Below are 6,348 nucleotides of genomic sequence, written 5' to 3'. Positions count from 1 at the left end.
GCATGCACGTCTTGCAAGGAGAAGGAAGCAAGTGGCGAATGCAAAGTGCAAAGTCACCTGTCAATATCTACCCAGTGTTACAGTAGAAGGGATTGTGCAACATACATTTGAGGTGGTGGCTGCGCACAGCACCGTGCTGTACGGGGAGGAGAGGGAGGTGTCACGGACTTTACACCATCATGACTCACAACACTGTTAGATGGTGACAATTTTATGCTTCTACCACAGAAATCTGGGAACGAAACTCCATTCAGGACCCAACAGGTTCAAGATCCTGTCTTTTTCAAATTTGGCAATATTTGAATGTTGGCAGAGACAATGAGGCATTCATGCCTGTAAACCAGTTTTATTTTCCCCCTTCCCCTACAATTCTGAGACATAAACTTTGAAGAATTTATAATTTTAGAGAAGATAAGGCCTTAATTAAAAATAAGCCTTGTTACAGCTAATTAAAATAAATAGATGGGCCTTGCTAAAATTAAAGGTAGATAGAGAGGCCTTGCTAAAATTAGAGGTTAATCATTGGCTAGTAACTAATTGTTTGTCAACCTTATGCTTCTTCAGCTGGGCTTGTAATGAGAAACAAAGAATCTGGTAAGGAACTTCAAGAACATAAGACAATTGCAAATCAGAAATCAATTGAAGACATGAAACTAGGAGCCCAGACAGGGGTCCATTTGTCACTTTGCATGGAAAAGGTAGAAAGGTCAGGATGAGGAAGAGCTATATGTCTTCCTCCCTTCTGTGATGCCTCCTCATGTAAAGACCACCAACCCATTTCAAGGAACAAACTACACATGCTTAATTGCTTTTTTTGCTAATTAGCATAGGAAGCAGAGAGTGGGTGGTAACTGGGTTGTGAATATGTATTTGTATTGAATATTTTTGCAAATAAAAAGCCTGTAATCATCGGCACTCAGGGCTGTGTATAAGGGGTGGCCCAGCACTGGCCCAGCACTGCTAATAAACATACACTCTGTAACCCCAAAATAGTTAAAGAGTCTTTGTCCATCTCAGTTGGATATTGATACTAGATCATATCCATATTTTGGTAAATCAATTCACCCTGTGAGCAGCAGCAAGGGACAAGCAAAAGGGATGAGCACAGGCAGGTCACTTTTGTTTGCAAATGATGTGATGTGGATAGGTTTCGGTCTCAGACAAGGAGGTGGGGAGACAACACAAGGGTGTTTCACTGCTGACCACAGGGTACATAAGCAACCTCATGCCTCTGCCAAGACATGGATGGATGGTGGACGGATGGGGCAGGTGAGTTTCCATGTGCATCCTTGCACACATTTATAAAGGTGTTGAGAAAGGAAATATGACTCCCATTTTGCATTTTTATCTCCAAGCAGGTGCACAGTCTGAGCCTCTGCCTTGTCATGTGCAAAGAGATGCAATTTACTATGTGGAAAAAAAATTAGAAATTTGAGGGGAAAAAATCCTCAAGGAACCGGCAAGCCACTCAGGTAAGCAAAGAAATCATCTCATGGGAAGGCTGGAAAAACCAAAGGTCTCATTGTAACTAGGATACAGAATAATACTATGAACAGACTGCACTGAACTATGAGCACTGTGAAAGGACTGGCCACGTACAAAGGCTTCACTCACATGTCTAACAGGCATTTCAATCCCAAGGTCACTGCAGCCAAGAATTACAGGAAGAAAACTAAAAGCAGCCTTTGGCAGAAGCAAATCAGAGATATTAGCTGAAAAATAGTCCCACACACACACACACACTTCGTCCAGCCTAGGAAGACTCTGGGCTATGAGGGATCTGTTAGACTCAGTTTTCCCAAATCACTAGGATAACGGGGCTCTGGTAAAACTCCAAGGGATCTTTTCCTAATGGCATTGGTTGCTTTAATTGAGATAAAACTGGTTTAGATTTCACTCAAATCTCTCTCCATCCTTTGTCTTCTGCTGCAAATGCTTCAGACCCTGCCTGCTTCAAGAAAGCAAAGGAGGTTTTTAATTCTTTCAGCACTGTTACCTTGAGACAAGATGTTTCCTGGTGAGAAAACATCAGTGATTTCCAAAATTCTGTGGGGAGATCTGTGGGCCCAGGGCTCTTGGTCTTCCTGGATTGTGCAACACCAACATTTTCAGAGAGGTGGATGGTGGGACCAAGGAGGGGTTAGATTGGTTATTAGGGAAAATTCCTTCCCCAAAACAGTTTTCAAGCCCTGGCTCTGCCCAGGGCAGTGGTGGAGTCCCCATTCTTGGAGTCCCCATTCCTGTTAACGCACATGTAGATGTTGGATTAGTGGTGGGTTTGGCAGTGCTTGGGGAATGGTCAGACTTAATGGTCTTGGAGGGCTTTTCCAACCTTAACAATTCTATGACCTATGAGAAGTTATGCATTTCAATTATTCTCTTTATGGAGAACTCTGAAGTGGACTCACTTTGGCTCCTGCTCCATTTGCCTCTCACAACATACATGAATCATAAGGACAGCTGGCAAGGAAAACGAGAACATCCCAGGCTGAACCTTGTGAATCCCCCAGGCAGAAGCTGTGCATGATTATAAATTAAAGATGTGAGAGGCAACTGAAACTCCCCTTTAAATTGCCACCTGAAGTGTTGTCATGTTCTCTTGTCCCAGGTGATAGATGTTAGGGATGGGAGCAATTGGTGCCGGGACATCTCCTGCAAAGTGGAGGGAGTGCCTGGAACAACCAGAGTAAATAGGGCTTTCCTGCATCTCACTAGGGTAGTGTGGAGCTGAGCACTCTGCACAGAGGGAGCTGCAAGTCCAGCTCTGGCTTTGGAGATGGAGTCTCACCTATCTGTAGCCCAGGGCATCTCCATTCCTATAATGGAGGAAAGGATATATATATATATATATATATATATATATATATATATATATATAAAACGGAGATATGGGGCTCCTGACTGATTTTTTTAATTTTCACTTCTTTACACCTTTTGTCAGTGATCTCCTGGGAGCAATGGGATGAGTTGCTATCCCCTTTCTCTGACTCTAATCAGTGATTAACATGGAGTTAGGTGCCTACCTTTGAGATGGCTTTGATTGCATGGGGTGTTTTCCCTAAATAAACTCACCGTCCATTCCTATAAGGTCTTGCCCTGAGCTTTGCCATGCTGTTCTCACAATGCCATTGCATTATGTCATAAAAGAACTGGTGGATATGTGTGTACAGGGTCTGGGAGAGAATGTGTACACACAGCATGTGAGGAGATGTAAGCTGGCGGTCTGAGAAGAAAAGCCAATCCACCTTTGTCATCAGATCCCACAGAGATAAAAACATTGGCTCACATCATCATTGCCAGTCATCTTGCTCTTCATGCTACCACAAAATGCAGCAGAAACTATCAGAAATGTACCTGGATGGTCTCCAATGGCTTAAGTTTGACTGAAAGGTGCCCTGGCTTCATGTGATGCTGGCAGGAGAAGCAGGTTCATCAGGTGTGGGAACTGAATTACCTAGGATAGATCATACCCTGGACAAAGTTCCTAGCATTGAGGGGATAAATCTGAGGCCCTGGAATGTGGAGTCCTGGGAAGATGCTGATAGAGACATCCCAGAATAGGCATGACCTTAGACTTATAAGGTCAAAACCTTGTCCTGTGGCTACAATTGGCTGTTCAGCCCCAGGTAAACCTAGTTATTGTGAAGCCCACCACACCTCTGGGTCTTTGGATTGCAGCCAACGGACCATGAGGTCTTTCTGTGAACATTAAAATCTATCTTGGGCACTCCACTGTACCCATCTGAGAATTATTGCCACCTCCTGGTGGGACTGGACCCCAGATCACAGAGAATAAACTGTGATAATCAGTACCTTATTAATGAGTTTCCAAAACATCCTGGATATCCTTGCACAGGGGATGCTTGGCACTATTCCTTGCCTCCACACCAGTGGATCCCAGCATGGACAGGACAAGGAACCACTGCTTGGGGCTCTGCTCAAAGTCAGAGATGATTTTGGGGGCTGCAAAATATTGGTCTTGCTCTGGTTTGTACCACACCATCATGCCTTTAGCATCATCATACAATCACAGACTGGTTTGGGTTGACAGAGACCTTAAAGATCATCCTGTTCCACCCCCTGTCATGGACAGAAACATCTTCCACTAGACTAGGTTACTCCAAGCCCTGTCCAACACTTTCAGGGATGGATTAGCCACAGCTTCTCTGGGGAATCTGTGCAAGTGCCTCACCACACTCAGAGGGTGGAATTTCTTCCTAATAGTAAACTTTTTGGCAGGATTGTGCCCCAGGCTGATACAGTCTGATGCTGTATGACACTCATGTCCTTGACCACCTCCTCATGTTCCACAATGTGGCATCACCTCCAGAGGAGGCTGGAAAAGGAATTCCTCCTTCCTGCCATGATGGCTGTAATTTAAAAACAGATTTTTTTTTTTTTTTTTTTTTTTTTTTTTTACTCCCGTCCTCTCTCAGAGATGCTTGCAGCCAACACATCAATTACGCTGATGAGAGTGAATGGATTTTACTTCATGATGCTTTTCCATAGCTGATTCCTGAACAAGAATGAGCAACCATGCTTCAGGATAAAGATACAGATATAGATATAGAAATATAGTCATATATTTCACTGAGACACTAAGCAATTTTTAAAATTCTGCAGCTTCTAACACCAGCTGGGTCTGCACAGTATCTGCAGAGCAGCAAAGTCTCCTGATGCTGCAAAACCTCACAAGGCAGTTTTGACCATGACTTCTGTTATAAATAAAGATGATTAATGCATGACTGAGCATTTCCATGTGGCTTGAGCCAAGGCCTGCTGCAGATGAGGGACTCTCAAAAAGAGGCTCAAAAGCTCTTCATGCATATGCCAATCCCCAGTCCCCAAACATGTTCAAGATGCTGTGCAAACCCCTGTGTGATGGCACTGCTGAATGCAGAGCTAGGACATGGATTAGCTCCAGAGTGGGAGCTGTTGCAATGTATTCATACAGGCTTGCACCCTCCAGAACACACTAATATCTCAGAATCACAGAATGGTTTGTGACTTCAAAAGATCATTGTACTCCACTCCTCTGCCAAGGGTGGGGACATCTTCCACTAGACCTGGTTGCTCCAAGCCACATCCAGTGTGGCCTTGAATACTTCCAGGCATGGGGCAGTCACAGGTTCTCTGGACAACCTGTGCCAGGGCCTCACCACCCTCACAGCCAAGAATTTTTCCCTGATACCCCTTCTAACCCTGCCCTCTGTTGGTGGGAAGCCACTCCCGCTTGTTCTGTCATTCCAGGCCCTTGTCCAAAGTCCCTCTTTGTCAGGGTGCAACATTGGTGGGTGAGTTCTTTTTTCCCAGGACTGACATTGACAAGAGAGGCTGTTTGCTCATGTTCGGGCTTAGTTGTTTATTCTTTCCTTATCAATATTACATATATACAGAGTACAAGGAGCTACATATGCTAAGATAGAAAGGTGCAAAATGGAGAGCAAAGAATCTCCCTAAGGTCTTTTATATGTCTGTTTGTCCAATAATCAAATGCCAAGTAAGTTATTTTTCTTAGTCACCCATTGACCCAACACCTGTGTACTGCACTGCAGATTTCTTTATCCAATCACTCATTATTACCAAAAAACCCTTAGAAGAAGATGAAGAAGAAGGAAGAAGAAGGAGAAAGGGACAACGGCTTAAATCCTCCATATTGTCTTTTATTCTCTAATACAGCTTAAGCCCTAAACTAACTTTCTCACCCAGTGATTTAAGAAAACTCTGTCTACTTACACACTCACATTCCCAGTTTTCCGGCTTAACTTTAAAAGCTGTCTCCATGGTGTTGTGCTAAACTCAGTGCTCTCTTGTGTGTTAGAGCCAGGCACAACAAATAAGGGCTTATTTTCTGTATTTCTGACCCCAACACCTCTTCAGCTCTTGGAACCTCTTTTGGGACTGGAAGAGCCTCTAAGGTCTATACAATCTTTACTTGTCCAGACTGAACAGCCCCAGCTCTCCAAGTCTGTCTCCACAACAAATGGGCTTCAACCCTGTGATCATCTTAGTGGCTCCTCTGGACTCATTCCAACAGGTCCATGTCCTTCTTCCCACAAAATTTCACTGTTAGATTAAGAACAACTCATTTCACTAACGCCTCTCAGTGCAACAAGTCCTGAAACAGCAACACAGATGCACTTCAAAAGGTTTTCTGGAGGAAAGTCCAGAAACATGTGGGGTCTCTGTGGGCAGCAGTTCGCAGATCAAGATGGGGTTCACGCTCTCAAAAATTGTGACTGCGCAGTTGGTTTGTAGCCGCCAGATTAATCTGGCCATATCAGACCCCCAAACTTGACCAGCCTAGAAGTAAAACAAATTCCTGGACAAGGTAAAGATAGATTGGAT

The sequence above is a fragment of the Poecile atricapillus genome, chromosome 1, assembly GCF_030490865.1.
Source record: "Poecile atricapillus isolate bPoeAtr1 chromosome 1, bPoeAtr1.hap1, whole genome shotgun sequence".
Taxonomy (NCBI): Eukaryota; Metazoa; Chordata; class Aves; order Passeriformes; family Paridae; genus Poecile; species Poecile atricapillus.
This window is presented reverse-complemented; position numbering follows the sequence as displayed.